The 25,774-nt window shown below is 46.5% G+C and overlaps 1 protein-coding gene and 1 long non-coding RNA gene across 5 annotated transcripts in view; one reads left to right on the plus strand and one right to left on the minus strand.

The window, feature by feature from the left end:
- Positions 1-25,774, plus strand: part of LOC138488338 (uncharacterized) — a 554,435-nt gene that overhangs the window by 274,980 nt on the left and 253,681 nt on the right. Inside the window, exon 5 of one of the 3 annotated variants that reach the window (XR_011274643.1) lies at positions 7,790-8,063. The exons of the other annotated variants lie outside the window; for them this stretch is intronic. This is a non-coding gene — a long non-coding RNA (uncharacterized lncRNA). Of the gene's footprint in view, positions 1-7,789; positions 8,064-25,774 lie in introns of those variants that run through there. 3 annotated transcript variants of the gene reach the window in all.
- SPECC1 (sperm antigen with calponin homology and coiled-coil domains 1) overlaps positions 1-25,774 on the minus strand; it is a 1,474,528-nt gene that overhangs the window by 273,593 nt on the left and 1,175,161 nt on the right. The window lies entirely within an intron of this gene.

Raw genomic sequence — 25,774 nt, forward strand, 5'->3', positions numbered from 1 at the left:
AAGATACCGACAGAAATTAAAACAGTCACGGTCACTCCCCTAGTCAAGAAACCTGGACTAGATCAACAAGACCCCACCAACCTCAGACCCATTACTAATTGTAACTTTCTCCCGAAGGTACTCGACAAAATAGCGACCAAACAACTGCAAGATTATGTAGATCAACACAGCCTGCTACACCCCCAACAATCAGGCTTTAGAAGTGCCCACAGCACAGAGTCAGCACTGTTGGACTCGCAGACAGAAATGCTGAGCATCCTGGACAGAGGTAAAACAGGATTGTTAATCCCCTTGGACTTCTCGGCGGCTTTTTATTCGTTAGATCACGGAAAGCTCCAAGAGGCCCTAGGCGCAGCTGGAAACTGCTCCCATGATGCAATAGATTGGGTATCATCATTTCTAGAAGACAGGAATTCAAAAATCAATTGGGCAGGTCATTCCACCTCACCCAAACCTGTAGATTGTGGCGTCCCTCAGGAAGCCAGCTTCTCTCCCTTGCTCTTCAACTTATACATCCGTTGCCTCTGTACACTTCTATCTCAGCTTGGAATCTTTTTCACCAATTTCGCTGACGATACACAGCTCATTCTAGAGTTGAAGGGAAACCATTCCTTAGACAACGAGAAGTTATCGGTTATTTACAACACCATTGAAAACTGGATGATAACACACTGGATGTGTCTTAATAGCTCCAAAACAGAACTTATGACCTTTGGAAGCGCTAAAGCCTTAAACAATCTTGGCTCGGACTATTCCACCTTCACTATAAAAGACTCCACCATTAAGGTATCAAATAAGGTCAAAACCTTAGGTATTTATTTACAATCTTCCCTAGGTGCAGAAGCCCAAACCGCTTATTTAAAGCGAAATTGTCAATATTACCAAAGGCTTCTCTGCCAGATCAGACCATTTCTAAACATCAAGAATAGTGCCACGATAGGGAAAGCTACCATTCTGTCTCGCTTGTATTATGGGAACGCGTTAATGCTTGGCGCCAGCAACATCTGCCTGAAACAATGCCAGATTATCCAGAATAATGCTGTCAGGTCCATCACTAACAAATCCAAGTGTGAACACATCGCCAAGGACAGAAATGATCTCCATTGGCTGGCAGTGAAGGAAAGGATCCTGTTTAAATCACTGACCCTAACCCACCGATGTCTCTATGGCACGGCGCCAGCATACCTCAGGAAAAAATTCAGCTGGTATGAGCCGAGCCGTAGTTTGAGATCCGCCAAACAAGGACTGATCAATCCGAGCCTTCCAGGTAAAGCCACTGGTCTCGGTCGAGCTTTTCCGAGCCTGGCGACTTCCCACTGGAACAAACTGCCTTGCAGCCATAGACTGGAAAGCAACATCCAACTCTTTAGGAAGCAATTGAAGACCTTTCTCTTCAAATAATTAGGCAACTACTACACCGCATCATGTTGCCATCTTTCTGCTCCTCCTCTCTCTACTGTCTTTTAATCTGTCGTTAATCTTCGTTCTTGTGTCTTTTTTCGCGCCCTGATGCTTGCGAGCTTCGGCGCATTACAAATAAATAAATAAATAAATAAAAGCAAGCGTACAGTACTGATCACAGAGACTTTGTGTGCGGTCTTGCCTTTGATGTGCAGAGTACCGGGTTCTTTAAGCAGACAAACCACAGCCATTTTGATTGTGAAACATAATCGAGCAATAAGCCCGAGCTGGAGAGGCATTACCGCTTCAGGTAATGCCCCGGCGTCCATAGTTACAGCCTAGTTACAGGCCCGAGCGCATACCTTATTGCCGTTAGTATCCCGGCAAGTTGTGCCAGGATACTAATAGTTTATAAGTTGCATTTCGCAACTTAAAAACAATTGCTAAAAATAAATAGATGGCCACCATGGATCGGGGGGAAGGATTATATGTAGTCCCCTCTCTCTTTCCATGGCGGCCTTGCTGACATTAGAGCTGTGCCAGGAAGGCTACTGTTCCTGGTACAGCCAACAGACATGGATGCAGAAGGTAAGTAGGGAGGTGGTCAGGGGTGCCTTGCTGGGTGGAAAAGGGGGTGGGGAATGGGGCACTGGGGCGCATGGAAGCGCACTTACCCGCAGAACCTGGCACAGGAAAATGGCGGCCTCCAACTCTGAGGTTGCTCGGAGCAGGGGCTCTACTGTGTGGTAAAGCACCGGCTCCAAGCCTCCGCATTGGCTGGGAGGCCTCCCTCACCCTCACTGGGGTACATATAGTCCGAAGAACAACAACTCGTCCTACTAGAACTGCCAACTCTTATTGCCTTCTAGTACCTAGATTTAGACTAAAAAAAAATCAGGTGGAAGTAGCTTCCTGGTTAAGGCAGCCCAGTACTGGAACGCACTCCCACTTGACCTCAGAAAAGACCAATCCTACTACAACTTCAGACGTAACATCCTCACATGGCTACTTGTAGACTTCTAGAGGTGTCGCTTTCAGAAATGTACACAATACATAAGGTCATAGGCTAGAGACGCGTACAGCAGTGACACTGCGTCTGCTTTTGCTAGTTACGCCCATCTTTTTGGATCCCAGCATTCATCATCGATGTCACCTTGCTAGCCCCTGTGATGATATGGAATAACTATCATCACACTCCTGTGTGGTGATCTTTAAGCTAGGACCTCATAGGATCTGAACTACTCATCACAATGTGTCTGCGTTAAGTATAGGCTTTTCCATTGAGCTCAACTCAAGCAAAGCCGCAAGATTTCCAGAGCAGGAGCATTCTTCAAGTTGTTGGAGCGCACTTGCCGTGCAGTAATGTGGCATGCAGGGCCCAGGAGGCTCACTAGCCGTAAATCAGAGTAGAAAGTGGGGGAGGCAATGTATGGAAAAGTACTTTTTTAGGGGTGGGGTGGAGAGAGTCTGGTTCTCACAATATGTGGTCCATGAAGGGAGTGAGACCAAAGCGGCCATCTACTTGGGCTTCCATGCCCCACTCAGTCAGTCAATACTTCTAACCCCTAGAGAAGTGCAGCTGGCGAATGCGTAAAGTGGAGGGGTGGAAAAGCTGTTCCTAAATTCGCCAAATCAAGCACCCGTGAAGCAATCCAGTATGGTTTGGGGTGGTTCTTCTCCTCTGAATTGGTTTGCAACAATGGGTTGAAATCATGCATTTTGCAGCACAAATTTTAGAAAGAAATGGGGAAAAATCCATAGAATTGCACTGTTCTGCAATGCAACACATGAAACACTCGAAAAGATGCCAGGTCAACAACAGTACATGGTGGCATTTTGCAAGAAATGTTGATGCTGTCAGTCTAAAAGAAAAATCATAAGGCCAGTCCACAATGTATGCCAGCGCTGCCCGCTTTCAAGCAGGTTCTGTCCAAATCAGGTCATTAGTTCCGTCCCACTAGTGGCCAAATGAATCATGAGGCCGGTCTCGGCGATATATGCCCACCTTGCCCCGTTAATGCTTCCAGTGCCCACATCCGATCCTGCAGTCTGTGTCAATACATGGCTGTGCTGCCCTCGGTTCTGCATCAAGTTGCTTCCAGTGCCCACAAACTGTGCATCCTTACACAAACACGCATACAAACATGTTGGTTTATGAGCCTAAAAGCCAGGAATGGTATATTCACACCTGACATTTTAAAACTGAGATCTCCTTAAACTGTCCTTCAAGATTTGACCGTACCCCAGAAGAGTATTTGCGATAAACCCATCTGCTTGTAGTCATTGTTACATGAAGGCATGCATCATCTTATGCATAACAAACACCATTTGCACATCAAACAGTCAAGCATTACACTTACTGAGATGTGGGAGGAAAGGGACATCCCTACATTGTTTGCCATGCCTTCTGCAGCCATTAATTAAACGGCTGCCCCTTAGTGGTGCATGGTCAAAAATAAGCATGTGTGAAATCGGTTTGGGTCTATTTGACCTAAAACATTTGACCTAATCACATTTTATCAAATGTATTTGACCTTTTCTTGGGTCTAAAATGCAGGGGGAAGCCCCCCGCAACCCACCCCCACTTCCCCTCAACCTAATCTATAACCTTACCGACCCCATATATATATATTTAATTAAATGCGACAGAAAAAAGATCAGAAAATTTCGGGCAAATGTTTTTAGGTCAATTATGCTAATACCGTGAAATCAGGATTTGCCACCAAGGAGGCCTGATGCAGGAGCAGAGAGGCGCCTTCCTCATTGCTCTCTCAAAGGCAGAAGCCGGTCACAATGTCTTGCTCCAAAATGCCCCGATTCACTCAACTGTGGCACCCGGTGCTGGTCATTGGGCCGGCTCTCGGCGGATCCGAGATTTGGCACCAGATATGGAGCCGGATATCGGGAACCGGCCAGAGTCAGCCGCCCAAGACCATGAACCGCGCTGGAATAGTAATTTAAAAAAAAGAAAAGCGCAAGCGACGGCAGCATTGCCTTTTACCGCGGCTTTGGCACTTGTGTGTAATGCACAATGCGCGCTACATGTACAGCTGATTCCTTTCAGTTGTACATGTAGCGAGCATTGTGCATTACACACCAATTACAAAGCCGGCGGTAAAAGGCAATGCTGCCTTCACAGGCGTTTTTTTATTTATTTTTATTTTTTACACGTATTCCAGCATTGCTGGATATCGACTACGGGCCCCGCCCCTCTAGACCACGCCCCCTTGGGCACCGCCGCCCCCAAACTCCTCCCCCACCCCGGCCCTTGTGTTTTACCATTTCCACCACTGGTGGCACCTATGTGGGTGCAAGATGCGACCCTTCTGACTCCCCCGCCCCCTTCCAGCCTAGTCGGTACACTAATGCCAAACAGTATGAGAGTGTAATTACTCATTTATTGTGAGTTGGTTTATAATTAAAGCCTTACACGATCTTCATCGAAAGAGATGATCCAAAATACACTACCAATTGATTTAAGATTACATTAAAATGAGCGAATACAACTGTGATCTAGGTTCTTAGTACAGTGAATACTAATATACAAGTATGAGATTTCACCAAAACCCGCAGAGACTTGCTGGCCGGCGCCTCACGGGATAAAAGGGCTATTTGTGGGCCTCCGGAGAGCAGATCAACAAAGAGGCGGCTCCCATCCCTCAAGGAACTCATTCGGATAGCCCTTCAGGGCTGGCAACAAAGGCTTTCGAAAGCGACCTCAGAGCCAACAAGACGTCTCGCAGATAAGCTTAATGTGCTTCCTTTACAGCACGCACTCGAGGAGTTGGCAGCGTGCTCAGGAAGGCTTTCGGGGTAATTTTCTGATAAAAGATATTAATTGGAAACCGGAGATTAGATGCTCTAGAGTAAGGCGTCTGTGAATGAGCAGCGTGGCTCTCTGAAGTGCGGGTGGGGGCGGTGCTGGCCAGTGACTGGCTCAGTGACAGGCCGCGTCAGTGGTACACATTAAAAATAACTGAAAACCTAAGGAAGGCTGAAAAGAAGAGTTACAAATATACAACGCAAACATAATCCAATGGTTTATAAAAATGAAAATCAAACCAGGGAAAATAAAAAGGAACACGGTAGGATTGGAAGAATGATATTTTCGCTTGGTTTTGAAAGTATAACTTCATGGATAACAAACAAAAAGGAAAGTGCAAATGAAGAGGTGCAGAGTTTAGCAGAGAGGAGACGAGTAGTTTCTGCCATGCTACAAAATCAATAATAAATCATGAATGAAAATTATTAAATTTGGACAGTTTTTTAGCAAATAAATACAAATCGGTAGAATAGCTTTCTTCGTTTAAAAGGTCTTTAATTTTACTGTTTACTTTCAGCATAGAATTCCCCTTTTCCTCACTTAAATTGCGTCTAAGAGTAAGTGTGTAACAGCCTCACTTCTTACACAAAGCTGCTTCCCCTCTACCTTACCTGCATAAGGGTCTGTAGATTCAATGGAGACTCCAGCAGCACAGACAAACTAAACTCTGTTGGCACCCTTGGAAGTGGAGCCAGCCAATCGGGTGGAACGGAAACACGTGTTGAAACAGCTAATCTAAGCCAGCATTCCAAGTCGACTGATGGGTGGTTCCCGACCCATCTTCCCCCACCGACCACACAGACATTTTGTCCCCCAATACCCACTTAACGGATTGCTGCGGCTGTGCCACCACAAAGCCTCTGCAGCTTCTGCTCCCGCTCCGTTTGGCCACCATAGAAAGGGAAGAGAGGCTCCACACGGAGCCTCACCTTCTTATTTCATGGTAGCCATCTTTGTATAGTATTTCCTTTCTGTGAGCAAGACACCGTCAGGTGACCCATTCACCGAAAAAAAATACTTCCCAGCTAGCCCCATCTCAGCCCTTCGGACAGGTGCTAATAGCGTTAAGCACCCGTTCCAAGGGCTGCAATGGGTGTTAATGTCCCAGGGCCTTGCTTAAAAGCCCTTCCTTCGCTCGGGCCTTCAACTCAGGACCCGGGCCAACTTCGCCCCCACGCCTCCCAAGGGAACTTCAGCCAATGAGTCTGTAGATTCAAGGTCGACTCCAGCATCCCTCCACTGACCCGAGGGACCTTAAACCAACGAGTCCGGAGATTCAAGGGAGACTGCAGCAGCACAGGCAAACTCCATTTAAATCACTGAAGACTAAGAAATTGAGGGATGTGTCTGTTTCCACCATGTATTAACCCCTTAAGTGCCAAGGACCAGTATACTTGTCCTTTTGGTATAGACCTGCATAGTAGCCTGGCCATTCTCCTCAGTTTATAGGCTCTAAATGTACACACATACATCTTGCGGATATTGGCTGGACTTGGCGAGAAGGGTGTACTCTAAGCGGGTTAAGAATGCTCTTGATAAGCGGGTTGAAATGTGAGATTAGTTGGAGAACCTTGCCCACCTCAGAACGCTGAAAAGTTACTAATTTGTGCAATATAGGCTATACTCATTTATGAAATGACAAGCGTATCTCAACCTCTGCCCCTCTAAAAGACTTTGACGTTTCATTCTCCTATTAAGGTTGGACCAGCTTCTGACCTTGTTGGTTACGGGCAGAAGAGAGCAGATACCAATGGAACGACGTATCTGTTGGTTGTGCAAAGCAAGCAATGTATTAAGAGTCAGCTAGACATGTATTGACAGAATGTAGTAGTATGATCGCTGTAATCCATCACTATATTGGGAAGCACACCCATGACCTGGCATCAATCAGTGCCCCATTATTTTGGCATCATTGCATGAATTCCGAGAGAATGCGAGTTATGATTGCTTTGTATAATATCTGGCTTAGGATAGAAGAAATATTGGGCATCAATATCTGAATCCAGTGTCAACATCCAACTATAGATATTGCCTATGCCCTGGGGGATGTAGACTGTCGAGATTTGAGTACCATAAGGTACTGTTTCTCTGAGAAATGGTCTAATTCCCTCATATCTCTGTTTGCCCTTGTATGCAGTTAAGGTGGTATATTATTGTGGGTATTATTTTCTAACTTTTATTGTAATTCTATTTCTATTTTAGCTTGTGTATGATGTGATATTTGATTATTTTTATATGTTTTGTGATGTTATGTTATCTGTTCTTAAGCATTATTTCATGTGTAAGTGTTGTTTATCTTTATGTGTAAAGTTTATTAAGTAAACTGTATCACATTAAATAAATATATATATATATATAAATGTACACACAGGGTAATACTCGTTTTCTAGTAGTCATTGTTCATTAAACACAGGAGTCATCCAAGTCACACTTACTGCTAACATCACAAACGTGAACAAATGCAGTCATTTTAATAGGAACATTAGACTTCACAGTAGCCAGGAGCCCCCCTTGTTGCACCCTCTTATTCTTTTTCTCACCTTTTTCCCTAAATCGCCTCATCAGGGGAGTCACAATGTTTCATGCCCGGCCACACGTCTTCATCGGCACATGGCACCAAGCTACGCCACGAGGAGCGGCCCAAGGCGTTCCGCCTTCAGCTGCGTCACCGGACAGCCATCACTGCTGTACTTCGAAGCACTGAACACACAGGAAGACTAACTGGGCCTGAGGCAGGGACGGAGGGTCACAGGCCAGACCCAAGGAACGTACGAGATTCGGTTTGTCAATTTTCCTTTCTACTTTTTTTTAAATTCCCTTTCATGTCCGCAGAACAGGCCCAAACACAGACACTCTTTCTATACTCTCAGCGCTCTCAAGGGCGAGGGCTGAGGGGGGGGGGGGGGGGCTTGGTTGAAGGGCCACAGTGCTATCCTACTTTTCAGTTAAATTGGGCCGCCAGCCCAAAGGGGCACCAGAGCCTCTAGCCCCATTTTGGCAGTCTTACTATGAAGCAAATGCTCCTTTAGGTCAGTATGTTAAAGTGCACTTTGCAGTGTACACATCACAGAGTGCCTTTGCTGGGGCTATCTGGCTGTCCACTCCCCCTCCATCCCCCCCGCCTTGCTGTATCCAGCAGCACTCACCTCCACTACATTAGCACCTTGCCGACGAAGCTGAACAGCTGATTTAAGTGCGCATTTAGCGTTTCAGCTCCCTTCTCCCTGCCGTTCTTTGTTCTGCCATAAAATGGGGTACAGAACAGAGAAACCCTAGCGTGGGGGGAGAAACCAGTGAGCAGAAAGGTCAAAAAGCCCTGGATTGGGAAGAAAAACAGCAAGAAGCGCCTCAAAGGGGACGGAGACAAAGACAAGCCTGGTGTGGGCACAAGAACCCAGGAGCCCAGAGTGGGAAAGGAGCAAGAGTGAACCTCAGAGAGGAATAGACTGAAATAACCCCAGACTGCAGGAAGAGGGGCATACGGAAGTCTCCCTGAAGAGAGAAAGCCTGTGAGACACAGGTGTCAAGGAGAACTAGAGAGACCCGGCTGGAACCCCAGGACGTCACTCCAGCTGTACACAAAGTATATGTTTTGGAGTGTGAACATAGGCCAGGGCCTATGGTAAAGAGACACAAGGGTGGGGTGACGGAAGACCGCAGCCATTCCTTTCGCATGGGAAAGAACAAAGGTATGCTTTGGATGTTTCTGTGTTTTCTTTGGAGGACTAGGGAGAGAAAGTAGGTTACAACAGGCTTTCTGGACAGAGGGCCTAATTTATGTTTGACCATCTTGACGTGTTAACCAGCAATCCATTTTACCTTTGGTTGTATTGAATAGTGATTAGTATCACAGAGTTATGGACCGATTGGATCTTCTTGAATCGAAAGAGGAAATAAACCTTTTGAAAATCATGCCTGCTTGTCTGTCTCCTGATTCTAACCTACCACAGACCGAAGAATTTTGCTGCCACACTACATCGTTTTTAGTTGAATTTTGTTTGCCTTTTGCCCTGTTTGATAACACCAGTAAATGCACAGCAGCTGCACAAACTAAGTAAGGGAGCCATGCAGATAGCTGAATACCACTATGAATCACACTTACCTGCAAGTAGAACACACATTTGTCAAGTACTGACAAAGCACATAAAGCACATTTTTTAAAATGCTGCGATCACCCTCTTGATAATGTGGGTGCATGAAGTTGCTGCACTTGCTCTCAGCGACTGACATGCACATATTATGCACACGCCACCAAATAATGTTGATTGCGACAGGTTTTCTCTCGAAATCTTCTCTTTCAATTCTTCATGGAAAGCTACACAGATCACTATTTGAAGATTGTGAGGCACATGTTAGTGCTTTGGCAGCCCAGGGAGACAGAACACCAGCTAAAGGTTTTGGGGGTGGAGAGGATGGCTGTCTGGTCTGAGTTTTGTGTTATGGGTATTCAGATGCTGGATACCAAGAACTGGTTTTGTGTTGTAGGGGTGGGGAGGCTGGATGCAGAGTCTGGGTTTTGTGATGTGGGAATGTGGAGATATGACAGCATCTATGAGTTTTGTATTTTGTGGGTGGAGAGGCAGGACACCTAGTATGGGTTTTGTCATCTGGGGATCGGTAAGAAGGACAACGGGTCTGGGTTTTGCATTGTGGAGGGGGGAGTCGGAGGGCAGGAATCCATGTGTAATGGGTCTTTTCGAGTTTAAAGATTTGTATTGCATTTAGTGTCAGGACACACAATTACAGTCTGGGTTTGTGTGAGCTTTTAATTATGAAACATAGCTTAGGCTCATAAAATACATTTTGTAGCATAATAGTTAGGAACAACTACAGCATGACATTTATTAACTTTAGCAGAAATGCTAGGTAATTCTCCTCTGAATAAGAGTACCAACAGAAACTTCAGACACGTGTTTCGGTCTGGTTGGACCTCATCAGCAGGGTGGTACTCTTGTTCAGAGGAGAATTGCCTAGCATTTTGGTGCTGGACTGCCCCAGGGCAGGACAAAGACTGATATGTTTGGGATATTTCTTCTCTGTGAAAGATAGTGAGCTAAAGACTCTGGGTAAGACTCTTGTAACCAGGACTCATGTCTGGCAGAGAGTCTCCCAGGACCCCCTTTGTTATCTTCATTGAATGGCCGACATATTTTGGATTTCAATTTCAAAAGCACACCACACACCTGTTCTGTGTATTTTTTGTTAACAGAGAAACAGGGAGTTAGAATTTGTTTAAACAAGGCATCATTTGCTGCAGCATTATGCCCTCTCTCCAGAGCTCGTAAATTCGCTATATAAAATGTCTAAGTCGATCCTGGCCTCTCTCTTTCTTTTGGCCATGTATGAAATTATATGTCCCCATAGGGCTGCTTTATAGGCATCCCAATTGTTGGCAGTAGAGGTGCATTCATCTTTATTAATCTGAAGAAAAAAAAGTGGTGAAATTCGAGAAAGAATTTCTGGAAGTTGCTACCCTGAAGAAGTGAGTTGTTGAATCTGTATCGACTTATGTGATTGTTAACACATCCTAGTTCAATATTAGTATTTACAGGAGAGTGATCCGATATTAGTGAGCATTCAATAGTGTAGTCAATTATTGCACATACCAAGGATTTGGTAACACAAATATAATCAAGACGTGATAACGAGTTATGTGGAAACGAGTGAAAGGTAAAATCTAGCTCAGTTTGATGATCAAACCTCCATGAGTCAACAATGCCAATTTCCGCTAAACATTTTGTGAATTCAGTATGTGATTTATTGCTTTTGAATTGACAATGGATTTTATATGTAAAAAGGGGTCAATAATATTGTTAAAGTCTACAAATTAACAGATTCAGACGATCAGCTTGCAGGATCATCTGTTTCATTTCGATCCAAAACTTGGGATCAGGGTTAATGGGCCAATAAATATTTAAAATTGAAAAAAACTTGAGTTGATAATTTAGATAAAACCCATCTACCACAATTTGCTGTGTCTTTATGTAGGATCTGATACTTAGTACCCTTCTTGATTGGGATAGCAACTCCATTATGTTTACCATCTGCCCGACTAGCCAATACCTCGCCTACCCAAAGCCTCTTCAATTTCATGGATTCTTGTAATAATAGATGCGTCTCCTGCAAGCAAGCAATAGTTGGTTTGAATCTGTCGATATGCATGTATGTACCACACTTGGATGGAATTGCAAATGATAATATCTACCACACTTAGATGGAATTGTGAATAATATCATGTCCCACACTTAGACTGATTTGTAAATGATAGCATGTGCCACACTTAGATCAAACTGTGAATGCGAGCATGTCCCACACTTAGATCGAACTATGAATGATAGATAGTATGTGCAACACTAAGATCGAAGTTTGAATGATAGCACGTGCCACACCTTGATTCAATGGAAAAGGATAACATATCCCGCACTTATATAGAATTGTAGATCATAGCATGTGTCACATCTGAAAGGAACTGTGAATGATAGAATGTGCCTCATCTAGATAAAATTATGATTGATAGCATTTCCCTCATTTAGTTTCAATCGTAAATGATAGCATGTGCCACTCTTAGATGGAAATGTAAATGATAGCATGTGCCTCATCTAGATAGAGTTATGATTGTAGCATATCACTCACTTAGTTGGAATTGTGAATGATAGCATACACCACACTTAGATAGACTTCTGATTGATATCAGGTCTGGGTGTCTCACACTTATTGCTGAACTTAGAAACTGTGCCTAATGTACGCCCCCTGTCCTGCTCTCATGCTTGTTTGCAGGCGCCTACTGATACCCACCATATCACACTAGTGTGCTTATTCTCCCCTATACACCATCATTCAACTAGAACACAGCTGTACTATGACACGTTCGGTCTAGCTGTTCTCATATTAACATGACCCCACAAACTCCACATCATCCTAATAAAACACAACTAGCGGAGCACAGTCCGGCTAGCTTAAGCGTCTCCTCAGGCCTAACGCAGCCAGATTTCAGTTTGTGTGTCCACCCTCCAGACTGAACACATCCAACTGATTTCCTCAGCACCACACCTATCGCTAAGAAGCAGCTATTATGCAACAACCACACCAGCTGCACACATATCCGGTGCACACACGCACCATACAACACTCTCTCTCTCTACTGACTAAACTGCGGTTCCCGAGGGCGTTCAACCTACCAGCACTTTGAGATCATACCAATGATACATACGGCGCTATATAAATGCCAAGTAACATAACATATGAGCAAGTACCCTTTGCCTCTTAGGATATTAAGTCCTTTAACATTCCATTTCATTCATCTCAAGGCCGTAATCTAGTAAAGAGAAATAATAGTAATATTAATAAAAGATAAACATTTAAAACATGTCCATAGTCAAAGTGTTTTCCGCTTATCCAGAGACTTACAAATTCCAGAGCAAAGATATGGTTCGGAGAGTTGTTATAAAATGACAAAAAGTGGTATAAAAAATGATAAGAAAATAAAAAATAAAAAAACATTTCAACATCTGATAGTAGGGTGTTATCAAGTAGGAAAGTATAGCTTGATGGTTATTGAGATATTCCTGCCCAATGCAAATGAGGAAATGAAATAGAGCAAAAATAAAAAGCCCAAAAATCAGTCACAATGCCAAGTGTCATAAGGGGGTGTAAGCGCATCCCATACAGGGTGAAACAACGAGCAAAAACCAGAGAAAAAGTCAGCTACGGAAAGAACTTAGGCTTGACAGTTCCAGATGGGTGATTATTCAAGGAAATTCCTTTTGACGTGAATCATGAGGCAGAAGCCGGTTTGGAAGGTAGAAAAATCAAGTGTGACTGGCGGTGCCTGTATCCATCCCTTCCATCTTTTGCATTCTTATGTAGTTCTTTAAATCGTCTGGGTCCTCGAATGAAGATGTCTTACCATTAATGGTGACCTTGAAAATGCAAGGGTGGCTAAAACCGTATCTAGCATTTAATTGCTTGAGCGCAGGATGGTATGAGAGTAGGTCGTTCCTCCGTTGAGCTGTAATTTTGGACACATCTTGTGAGATAAAGATCCTGTGGCCATTCCATATTAGACGCTCCATCCCTTTAGCTTTCTGCAGAATCGATTGGAGTTGAGTGTATTCAAGGAGCAAGAAAATGATTGTTCTTGGTGCAGTTTTCTTCTATGACTCTGCCCTTTTAGATCAAATCCTATGTGCCCTTTGAATATTAAGGACAATAGGCCGCTGTAGATGCAAAATATTTGGAAGGGTTTTCTTAAGAAAAAGAGCCACATCGTCCCCTTCCACTCCTTCTGGAAAGCCAAAGATGCACAGATTATTTCTGCAATTTCTATTTTACAAGTCTTCATTTTGATTCTGAAGGGTAAGTATGGATTGTTCCATGCGAGAAACTCTTGTGGCAACGTCTTCAGCCACACTAACCCTCTTCTGAACTTCTTGGACTCTGTTCTCAAAGCTTACCCATCTTTCGTCTAATTGTTGGAGCTTGGTGCTAGTGGTTTCCATAAAGGGCTTGAGTACTCTTATTTCCATTAGAATAGTCTCCATGTTTGATTCCTAAATTGTTTGATTGGGAGGGGGGGAATAACGTGTTGGCCTTTTTAAGGTGGCTGCTAATGTTTCTTTATTAACAGAGCGCTTTGACTTCTTTTTTTAGGACATCTTGGAAGGTTGATTAGGGCCCCACAAGAATTTAATAGTGCACCAAGAGCATCAAAAACCTTTCATCTGAAGTTCTATCTAGATATTAAAAGTACTGCTTATACTTCATACGTCTCCTTAAGATATGAGTTATTTGTAGGAGACAGCCGTTAGTACAGCTTTAAAGAGGAGATAAAAATGTTCCAAAGAGTCGCAATATGTACAATTCGCCCAAAGAAATAGATTGTTGCCTCTTTTATATGAGCTTACTGGCATAGGTCTCAAATAATGTATCTGTTCAAGTAACTTTTGTGAGAAAGCTAACTATATAATTGAAGCCAGACTTAAAACAGATGCTGAAAGTTGCTTCATTAATGTTACTTCACTTAATGCCAGTTTTGAGGAAATAATTTCTTTAAGTAAAGCACAATAGGTTTTTGGTACCTTAATTTCTGAGTTTATAGTAAAGAAGCAGTTATCGATGTACGCGGTCATTTCGTATAAATTCAATTCTTCAAGAATAAGCTTCTAACATGATGAAAGATGTCAGCATTCTGTAGAAATTCAAACTTTGTATGCAGCTGCCTATGTTTTGGTTAAAATCCGTACCTAGATGGAAATACAGGCCGCATCAAACTTCCAATGCAACCCGACATGATTGACAAGAAGCGCGGCGCTCCTCCAACCTGATGCCGCTGCCGTCAGGCCTCCCGTCAGTTTGGGTAGGGTATCAGGCTGGAAGGAAGAACCTTGCAGCGTTCTCCAGAAGCAAAGGTAGTAGGTAAGTGAGGCAAATTTGTAGGAAAAAAATATGATTTATGGCCCTCCTGATTAAGCCGCCATCTTGAGGCGTGCGTAGCCATGCCCCCATGTCATGGGTCTTTTGCTGGCTCTGCTTGTGTTTGGCTCTTTGGGTCAAGCCAGGTCCCCCTGTCAAGCCTCTTATACATGAATTAAATGGCTCCCCCACCATTACTACCAATGATGCCTGGTCTGCACTTGTATCTACTCAGACAAAGGAGCCGGGCGAAATGGGAAGACAAGGCTGGACCATTGTAAATAAGGCCATTTGGTCGCCCAGAACTGGTCCTCAATAGTTGTCGGAGAGCTAGTCCACATGTTGAGGACTCCCACACACCCAATTGGTATATGCACTAGGTATGCGACAGTCAATAGCGGTGCCACGGGTGACATCTGATAAGTTCTTACTCTTATATTCTTTCTGGCTGTGGAAGGGGTTCCTTCTGAGCCCGTAAACCGGGGGATATGGGCTAGTGCTTTCCTGAGCCCACGCCCAGCCCTCTCCCACTTACCCAGGGCCTGCAAGCAACCTCGAAATAGGACCCTTTGTCACTCTATGATCCAACTCTCATACCATTCCCAACCAAGATGGAGAGGACAGCCGGGAAGAGAGAGTGGGGGAGGGATGAGGGGGCAGTGGGGGATGTTTGGTTTTCAGAGTTCTGGCTCCAAAATCACAACTGGCCTGAAACTCTAACACAAGCATTTAATAACAATTATCTTCTGTGTGGGATCAGACGTAGGCATCTGTTATCTCCTGACCATCGTTGATTCAAGGAAGTACTTGTTTGAACTGTAATTTCAGTGGTGATGGGCACATTATAAATATTGGAGAACATCACATTATTTAAACATCTGTTTCTGATTTTCACATTTGTACTTTCGTTATTCATTAGTGTTGCTAATATTTACAGGGTGTTGTCTGTGACATATGAAACTTACATGAATACGTCACCAACTTCTTGATCTTCTACAGTACCTCACTGCAGTCCCTTTCTGGTGTATTTCCTCGGGGCCCCCACATTTTAGTTTGCACAATACCCTGAAAGGGAGGCCATCTTCTGGGTCGCTGTCATGCACGTGGTTGATGTGAAGCGTTTTGTGCATGGTACGATATCACTAGCTGAGGCCTCAAACTGGCCACGACTGAACTCAAAATGGGCATTTACTTATGGGTCAGTCCGAGCTTGCGCCCTTTCAGTCATGAAAGAAGTACTTACCGTGAAACCCAATGAGCCAAAATGAAACAATCCACCTAATTTTGGCCACTGACGTTTTACTGACAATCACACAGACTATAGTTATGCATCTGTGCTTCTTTGGGTTGACAACATTCAGCCACTTAATAATTGGACAGGGCAAGATGTCACGTAAGGCGCACTATTTGCTACCTACACGTAAAGCCATCACCTTTGCTAGGCTTGCAGGGCCACAAGGCTGTGTTGACATCACAGCGTCTTTCACGTTTGCCCCACCCCATTTGTAATTTATACAATGTGTTATGGGCTCTTAACACCTGGCTGTATTACATTGCAAATGGTTTGTCCATGGGAGGCGATGGTCATGACCCCAGGAACAAAGCTTTAGCATTGGAATGAAGACAGGTGTCAAGAGCGGCAGCAGCTCGCCCTGCAGGCTCAAAAAAAGGAGCCAGGCCGCGGAGCCGCCCAGAGAAAGAAAACTGCAGGCAGCAGCAGGCGGCAGCGCCGTGGTGTGTGGCGGCCACTGCAGTTTGCAGAGTGGCTGTGCTGGAGGCAGGTTGTCCCGGCTTGCTGTCTCCCGAGAGTCACACTCCAGGGAACAAAGTAAGTCGCGACAACCTGCGTCCCGCACAGCCACTCTGCTGAGTGACAGAGTCCCCAAATACGGCGGGACGATCCTGCAAAATATGGGACAGTTGGCCACTCTACCACTCAGAGGTGATATTGTCTAGAAGGCAGACATCCCAGATGGCCAATCTCGGGTCTCCGTCAGCCATCATTGTCCTTCTGGCATCCATTTTATGCTCTTTCGCTGGTCTCTATCATTCCTCATTTCATTTCCATCTCCCTGTGTCTTTGCGCGACCACTTCGCCAGTTCCAGCCCTTCCCTTCTTCCTCCGCCTTCGGCCTTCAGGGGCCTCTATGCTCGCCAGCCTCCTATTCTTGTATTCCTTTCTTCCTCCACCAGCATCACTGCGCTCTGCATTCGCCACCATCCTGTGAAGAGCCACGCGTTAATGAGCAGAGCGTTGCCTAATTAACGTGCATCACACATGCGCGCGCGCATGCTTGCAGCGAGATACGAGCTTCCCTTAATCGCTTTATGAGGCGAGTCCCACAATGATACATGCCCGGCCACACGTCTTCATCGGCACGTGGAACCAAGCTATGCCACAAGGGGCGTTCCTGCTTCAGCGTCACAGGACAACTATCAATGTTGTTCTTGGAAGGATTTAACACACAGGAAGAGCAACAGGGCCCGAGGCTGGGACGGAGGGTCACAGGCTAGACCCAAGGCACGTATTAAGATTTGGTTTGCCAATTTCTCTCCCCACTTTGTTGCAATTCCCTTTCGTGTCTGTACCCCGGACACGAACCCAGACAGGGACGACGCCAGTGCCTTTCTAGCGTTTCCGTTGCAATGGGCCCCTTGAGCTAGGGTGACCAGATTTTCAAAATAAAAAAACGGCACCATCCACAGGCATAAAGTAGGACTAAAAATAACACCTACCAACAACCCCCTCCAACCCCCAAAAATCGGGATCGCACAGTATTAGCACTTCACTTGGATTTAAAAAATAAAATAAAAAACGGTACGATTTTTACTGTAAATATAACCAGAGTCAAATTTCGGACCTGTACCTGCAAAACCGGGACGTCTGCTCACCCTACCTCGAGATCCTCTTCCTCCAAGTTGGCAGTCTTATTATGAGGCAAATGCTTCGTTAACTCAGTGCATTAAATGTGTGCTTTGTAGCGCACACCTTACAGGCTGCCTTTGTTGGTGCCATCATCCTGTGCACTCCCTCCAGTTTTGCACATCTACTAAATTAGAACATTGCCGATAAAGGTTAAACACCCTTCTGTCCGCCTTTCTTTGTTCTGCAGTGCAGAGGTCAATCCACTTTTCCTGTGATAATCTGCAGTTACTCACCCTGCTCCCTCAATTGTTTGATCTAGGATTTTGCCGAGAATGAAATCGCGAGGTGGGGCTGCTGTGCGCATGTTCCGTAATAAAGCATCTGTCTTCACAAACTAAAGGTTTGTTATTTTCAATGTGCACTTGGGGGCCAAAGACAGACCTCTTTAGAGGGTACTCACTTATCACAGACATGTTCTAACCGTTTTTCAGCTCTTTGCAGTGGGGCAATGAATATGCTTGGAGATTAGTGAAGCCCCAGTGGAGTTTGCATTAGGAAACATTTCCTTATAACCTATGCACCGGTGCGTGGACAGCATCTGCCCACTTGTTCCAGAGTGCGATGCAGTCGAAGAGCCAGGATTTAAAAAAGGGTCCTTTGACATTTCAAGATTGGATGGTGGGCGCTGGTGATTATTTGCAACGAGGGGGGCATAAATATTTCCCAGAAATAAGCATGAGTGACCGAGTGTAGCGAGGTAGCACAAGCAAACTAATGGAGGTTCAGGGTTTCGCCTCTAGAGAAATGATATAAAGTAGTGGTTTACAATGTCAATTTTTCTGTACACAATCTGTGAAAAAGTGGGTAAAGAGTCATACAATTTACAACAGGCTGTGTGATGTAACATGAAAACATCAAATAGATGCCAGGCCACCAACAGTACGCGAGTGATTTTTCAAACACTCTTTCAGGATTCTGGTGCCCACAATATATGCCAGCATTTTCCCAGTAAGGTCAGTACGGCCTCTATAAGAACACTCTTCTGATAGCTTTGCCCCAACATGCTAATTGCTCCTGTAAAAACACCTGTGATGGCTTTGCCCCAAAATCCGATTATTTGCCCCTGGATGCACATACTTGCAATGGGGCTTTGCCCCAAAATGCCAGTATTTGCTCCTACAAGAACCCCCTCTGTGATGCCTTTGCCTCACCATGCCAGTATTGGCTCCTTAAAGAAAGCACTTCTGAGAGCCTTGTGCTAACATGCCGGTATTTGCACGCTGTGAGTACATACTTGTAAAACCTTTGCCCAAAAAACACACACACACACACACACACTCCCCCATAACGCCCCCCATCAGGTCCCCTCAGCACTGCTCCCCTTCCTCTCTCCGCACAACATGATATGATTTAGTATTAATAATGCGCCTTTACACAAGTGTTTCTAGGCGACACATGACAAAGGAGGGGAGACAGAGGGGTGACTAGACAAATGATCTTCCTTGGCCTTGTGACATTCAGATTGTGCAAATGCAACGAGAAGTGCAGGGGAGAGAGGAGAAGTGCAGGGAAAGGGTACAAGGGGAAGTGCAGTCAGGGAAGCATGGCTATGAGTAAGTGCAAGGACGGCAGAGGACTACACAGGTGCAGTGCTAGACCGGAAGTGCTCGGTAGGCCAGGAGGCAGTGCTGGGTGACTGGTCATCGGTGGGGGTGTGTAGTACCCTGTGTGACTCTGAGGGCAACCACACAAGGAGTCAGGTAGATTAGCAGGAGAGAGGGAGAGAGCAGGAAGAAGAGAAGAGGAAGGTCTTGAGCAGCTTTCGGAACTTGAGGTGATCCGGCCCAAGTCTGAGAGGGGCAGGGTGCCATTCCATCCAGAGGGAGGCACCTACAGAGGAGAGAGATCTACCCCTCACTCCATTTGGAGAAGCGTCTGACCCGCAGAGATTTTGAGGTAGCTGAGCGGAGGGCTCTGAAAGGAAGGTATTTAGGAAGAGAGTGTTGGATATAGAGAGGACCACAGTCCCAGAGAGCCTTCGGGATGATGCAGAGGTTTTCATCTTGATCCTCGCGTCCATAGGGAGCCATTGGAGAGATTTCAGTGGTGGAGAGATGCGGTCCCTGGTCTTGAGGCCAGGGATACGTCTCGCAGTCCTGTTCTGGATTAGTTGAATAGCACGAAGAGTAGAGTTAGAAAGATTGAGAAAGAGGCTGTTGCAGTAGACCAGCTTGGAGAGAACCAGAGCTCTGGAGACAGTGAGCTTCTGGGTGAAGGTGAGAAAAGGTAGGATACCTCTGAGGAGGTGCATCTGCAAGTGGGCCTTCTTGGCAAGGTCCGTGATGTGTGGAGAGAAGGAGAGAGTGGAGTCGAAGATGACGCCAAGGTTTTTTGCCGACACAGGAGGGTGAGGGCAGTGGGCTATATAGGAGGGTGGCCAAAGGGAGAGAGGAAAAGTGGGAGCAGGGGTCCCAATGAGAAGAATCTATTTTACTGGCACTAAGGCAGGGGTCGTTAGCGGCGGACCATCCCTGAATAGCGAATAGGCAGTCAGGAATAAGCGAGGAGGGAGAAGAGGCTGAGGGTAGCCTGAAGGAGAGTGGAGTGTCATCCGCATAGCACTGAAAGTTAGATGAGAAAATGGAGACCAGATGGGCCAGGGCGGTGCAAGGAAGGCACGGTATCAAACAGTGAAGACAGACACGTGATCACAGTTCAAGGGTGTTTATTGAAATTCAATGGGTTGGTAAACCGCCCATCTAAACCTAAATCTAAAGACGGGAGCAAGCTACAACCATCAAATAATAATAACGCAGTCCTAGTGGAGTCTGTCAACATAAAAGGGACTATACTAATAAATTGCCAATCATTATTTATAAATACAAAAGGGTGTGGGATAACAATGTATGCAAAAGAGAAGTGTTCAAGAAATGATATGTCAGGATAGTTGATCAGTTAGCTTCCCTGCCCCACGTTTTCAGCATGGGGCAAGGTGGCACGTGCAGGCTTCACACACACACTGGCTTCTTAGCCATGAGATAACAGTTCAACACATGGGCATCAGGGCCTTCCGCCAAAGTCTCTATCGCAGACAGTCTCTTATTGCAGAGGGCTTGATGCAGCAAACAAAACACAAAGGTTTCTTTCCTTTGTCAGGGTTTCACTTTCACAAGTTCAAGACTGGTCTCCCTCCTTCAGGTTCGGACCACGGGTCCCCCTTGATCGGGCGCAGACCCCCTTTCTACAATGTTCACAATTTGGTCTCCCTCGTTCGGGCTCAGACCATGGATCCCCCTTGTCTAGGCGCAAATCCCTTTTTCCACAATATTTGCAACTTGGTCTCCATCGTTCAGGCCCGGACCATAGATCCCCCTCATTCGGGCCCAGATCCCCTTTTCATACCGGAATTGAAGACTTTCGAATGCGCGATGCATTTTGCTTAAACCATCACAAGACCACTTTGATTCACTTCACACAATTTACACTTGACATCGAACTTCTGCTTTAGTTTCTTTTTGTCAGGATACCGTACAGAGACCTTCGACTGAGCACATTCACAGTGCCGGACCACTCTGTCAATGGTATATCTTTTCTTGTAATGTTCAAATATTCACCAGCAATTTAGCTTCACTAATGTCTCATCACACACGTTTAACAATGTTCGTTCCCGCACTCCTTTTACAATGTTGCTGCTTGCAACCTTGACTTCAACACAGACTGGTCTTAGTCCCCAACTAACCGGCTGTCTTGTTCTCTGATGCTTCTTTGTTCTTGGAGCCAAGGACGATACCACAGCATCTGCTGCTCCTCCCCGCCTTTGGTCAGTTACACAGGAGGAGCCTCGGTATCTCCAACACACAATGCAGGATTCTTAAGCCTTGTTTCCTGGTCTTATGTTTTCTGCCTTAAAGGTTTCTTGAAAGTAACGGCTTCCTGTCAAAAAGGTCAAGGGTGCTGCCCCTCTCATGCCTGCCCATCTTTCTCCCCTCGTTCAGCTGCCAACTCAAAACTGTTGTACCTTCAGGTATTTTGCCTCGCTCAGAGTGTTCTCTCGTGCTCCACCTTTTATCCGTGTGTGTGGGGAAGTGTAATGAGTCAGGTGTGAGCGATTGACGATAATTGCCTGACCTCGTCTGACCATAGTATTGGCACATGTCATATACATGGCTCGGGTGTGAGTCTGTTTTCTAAGAGTGGGCTATCTGTGTAAAAGTGGTCATGCAGGAAAAGGGGCAGGAGGGAGTAGAGTTTCTCAATATCACTTTAGGTAGGATGGCATAAAGGTGTTACAGGGAAGAGAGGGATTCTGCGTCTAACCATCCAGTGTCCCACTCCCCGAAGACTCCTCACCCAGGTGATCCTCCTGCACTGGTCCACCCCCAGAGTCTGGATCCAAAGGTGATGGCTGTGCCCTGGCCACCTGGGAGAGAGATCCGCGGGGACTAGCAGGTGAGACATCTTCTCGTTTCTCACAGGGGCCAGATAGACATTGAAGAGCCAGGGTGAGAGGATAGACCCACAACACACGTGGAAAGAGGTGCTGAAGACAAAGGACCCAAGTTGGACCTGGGAGGGTCAGTCCAAGAGGAAGCGGGTCGGCCATGCCAGAGCATGTCCAGTGATGCTAAGGTTTGCACTGAGAAGGTTGATCAGGGTGGCGTGATTGACTGTGTCAAAGGCAGAGGAGAGGTCAAGGAGGATGAGGCCAGGGTGAGAGCTGGAGTTAAGGTTGGAGAACAGATCTTCACGGGAGCTCAGGAGAGCAGTATCCGTGCCTCTAGCAGATTTGAAGCCAGACTGATGGTCCTGGAGATAAACAGCAAATTCTGTGTGGAGGTTTAGTGAGAGATGGCCAGTTTCCCAAGGAGTATGCCCAGGAAAGGAGTGTTGGAGATCAGGCAATAGTTGGCCAGGCAGGATGGATCAACAGAAGGCTTTTTTTAGGTGGGTGCTCACAAGGGCGTGCTTGATAAGAGAGGAGAAACATCCAGTGGCGAAGGAACGATTGCAAAAATCGGCCAGGGCTGGAGCGAGGGAAACAATGTTGTCCTTAATGGTTCTGGAGGAGCAGGGGAGCACCTGTTTGGATGAAACTTTCATAGACCGGACCTGTCTGGAAACATCAAGTGGAGAGAGAGAGAGGTGGAGAGAGAGGTGGAGAGAGAGAGAGAGAGAGAGAGAGAGAGAGAGAGAGGTGGAGAGAGAGAGGGGTGGAGAGAGAGAGGGGTGGACAGAGAGGGAGGGAGAGAGAGAGAGAGAGAGAGAGGGGAGAGAGAGAGAGGAGAGAGAGGGGGAGAGAGAGAGAGGAAGAGAGAGAGGGGGAAAAAGAGAGAGGGAAAGAGAGAGAGGGGGAGAGAGAGAGGGGGAGAGAGAGAGAGAGAGCGAGAGAGAGAGAGAGAGAGAGAGAGAGAAGGATGGCCAGAGTGGGCCTGAGAGAGGTAGAGGGAGAGAGATGAGGAGAGAAGAATAGTGTGGACAGGTTGTCCTGAGTTTTAGTGGTGAAATGAGAGGCCAGGGCCGTACAGAGGGCCTGGAAAGGAACATGAGAGGTAGAGACTGCACTTAGATTGGCCAGCTCCTTGCAGATTTTACAAAGTTTAGCTGTGCTGTTCAAGGTCACAGAGACGCAGGCTTTGAATGTGGACCCTCTTCTTGGTGAAGGGGGAGTGTCTGTATTGTCTTTGGAGCAGGTGGCAGGCCAGTTAGTCAGAGGATGAGCCCGAAGCCTTCCACTTCCGCTCGGCCGATCTGCACTTGCGTTTCAGAGTGGCCAGGTCAGAGTCATACCAAGAACTGCACTTCGAGGCAGGCTTCAGACGGATCCTCATGATGACAGGGTCTGTGTCAGAGTGGGAGTCAGCCGCAGGGGTAGGAGGAGAGAAAGTAGTGGCAAAAGCGGCAACTGACACCCGCTTCATAGGTCGAATGGCTGCAAAGGAAGGTGGCAGTGCTGGGGTAGGTTTTGCCAGAGGGACAGACAGTTTCAGGTGGGAGGAAATCAGAAAGTGGTCAGTCCAGGAGAGTGGAGTATTCAGAGGGTTAGAGAGGGGGATGTCTGAGGAGATGAGAACATCCAAGGTGTGTCTGACAGAGTGTCAGACCAGAGAGAAGAATAGAGAGGGAGAGATAGTCACAAAGGTTGCAGAAAAGGCCAGAGTGGTCAGAGGAGTCCAACTGGATTTTGAAATCCCAGAGGAAGAGAAGTTTAGAGGTAGAGGCAAGGAGAGAGGAGGAGAGAAAAGCCCATTTAGAGAGGAAGAGGGCAACCTGGCCAGGTGGCCTGTAGATGGTGGCCAGAGTCAGAGAGAGGCCAGGAGAGAGAGAGAGAGCCTGCAGACCAGGCATTCAAAGGAGGAGTAAGCCTTTACTGGAATGATAGAGGCAGGGACCCATGCAGGAAAGATCAGGGCCTCTCCACCTCTGGGCCGATCAGTTCTGGGTTCGGAGAGGATCTTTTAGCCCTCAGGGAGGAGAGTGTCAAAACTCATGACAGAGCTGGTCGTGAACCAAGTCTCAGTGAGAGCGAGAACATCCAGAACAGGGTCTTTGAGGAGGTGGCAGATGTCAGATGAGTGTTTGACAGCAGAGCGAGTGTTGAGAGTAGCTACATGGACCAGGTTGCCACCTTTGAAAGATTTCCGGAATGGGGTACAGGAAAGAGGTACACCCAGTGGAAGAGGCAGATGGGCCCAAAAGAGGGCAGAGGTAGAAGGAGGGGGCAGATGGCCCAGAGAGGAGCAAGCGTCGGGCACCATAGAGGAGGCAGCAGAGAAGGAGGTGAATGGCAGAGAGGCCGGAGCAGTAGAAGAGGAAGGTGGCAGAGGAGCTAGAGAGGTGGCAGAGGTAGCGCTAGGTGGTAAAGGGCCCAGACAGAAGGCAGAGCGAAGAGGCAAAGAGGAGGCAGCAGAAGGGAGTGGCAGAGGAGCCAGAAAAGTAGAGGAGGAAGGTGGCTGAGGGACCAGAGAGGTGGTAAATTGAGATTCAGGAGAAGGTAAGACGTTGATAAGGTGTGGGAGACGTCTATCCAGGAAAAGGAGGTTGGGCTGAGTGCCCTGGATCATGAAAGTCCCATTTAGATAGACATTAATGATGGTTTTGGAGAACAGGAAGGAGGCCAGGATGACCTCCCATCTTGTACCACCATTAATGGGAGATAAAGAGAAAGCAGTGAGAACAGTGACCATATGTAGGGTCCATAGTTCGGGAGAGGGAACAACAAAGAGGATGTCAGTGAGAGGCTGTCTGGAGGAGGCAGTGATGTGGGTGTCAGCGAATGGAAGGCCTGGATTGGAGACCAGGATGTCCTTCTTGAACTTCTTCCATCCAGACTTCGGGAGAGGTGTAGGATAGGTGATAGAGAAGCAGCTAGAGAAGGTCGGTGATACCGAGAGCACCATAGAGGGTTGTACATAAAAAGGAGAGGGACGAGCGAGAGGGAGGAGAGAGAGGAGAGGAAGCACAGCACAGAACTACTCCACACAGGATGCACCAGGTGGGGACATAGTGGGGCGGGGGTGGCACACAGAGGGAGGTACAGTATGGAATGCAATAGGGAAGCACAAGCATGTAGACTCAACAATGGGAACGAAGAACACGTAGGGAAAAGGAAGGAGGAATCAGACAACTGGAAGCAGCAGGAGTAAAGGGGGTGCGGCAATTGAACAATAACCAACAGTAGCCCAGGTGGATGCACAGAAGAGCAGGCAACTAGAAGCAGGAGAAAGGCCTAGTGGGCACCAACAATAATCAACAGTATACACAGAGTTGGATCCTGGGGGGCAGGGGCCTAGGGGGCACAACAGAAGCAGAAGGAACGTACAACCAACAATAAATCAGCAGTAACACGCTAGGGGAGGGACCTATAGAGGGAAAAGGCCTAGATGGCACAACAGAAGCAGAGTGGACGTAACAGCACCGGAACAACAACCTAGAGGGAGAAACATGCAAAAAACAAACAGCCGAGAACACAAAGTGAGGCAATCGAGAGAGAGGAAGCTTATTGGGTGCACAGAGACAGTGTACGTTGGGAAGCAGGGAGAGAAGTTGATGGACACCTCCAGTACCACCCATAGAGGGACTTTAGAGGAGCAGCAAATTGAGAAGCCATCCGTTTTCTATGGCCTGAAAGCCACCTGCTGTCTGCAGGGACAGAAGTGTTGCTGGCCGTCCATTGGGATAACACCGCAAATCAGTACTTTTGTTCCTGCAGATAACAGCAATCATTCTGCCATGTAGAGTGTCCTGAAATGGAGCGTTGTGCGTGACCGAAAGCG

This window comes from Ambystoma mexicanum, chromosome 9 (assembly GCF_040938575.1).
Source record: "Ambystoma mexicanum isolate Mex_15411 chromosome 9, UKY_AmexF1_1, whole genome shotgun sequence".
Lineage (NCBI taxonomy): Eukaryota > Metazoa > Chordata > Amphibia > Caudata > Ambystomatidae > Ambystoma > Ambystoma mexicanum.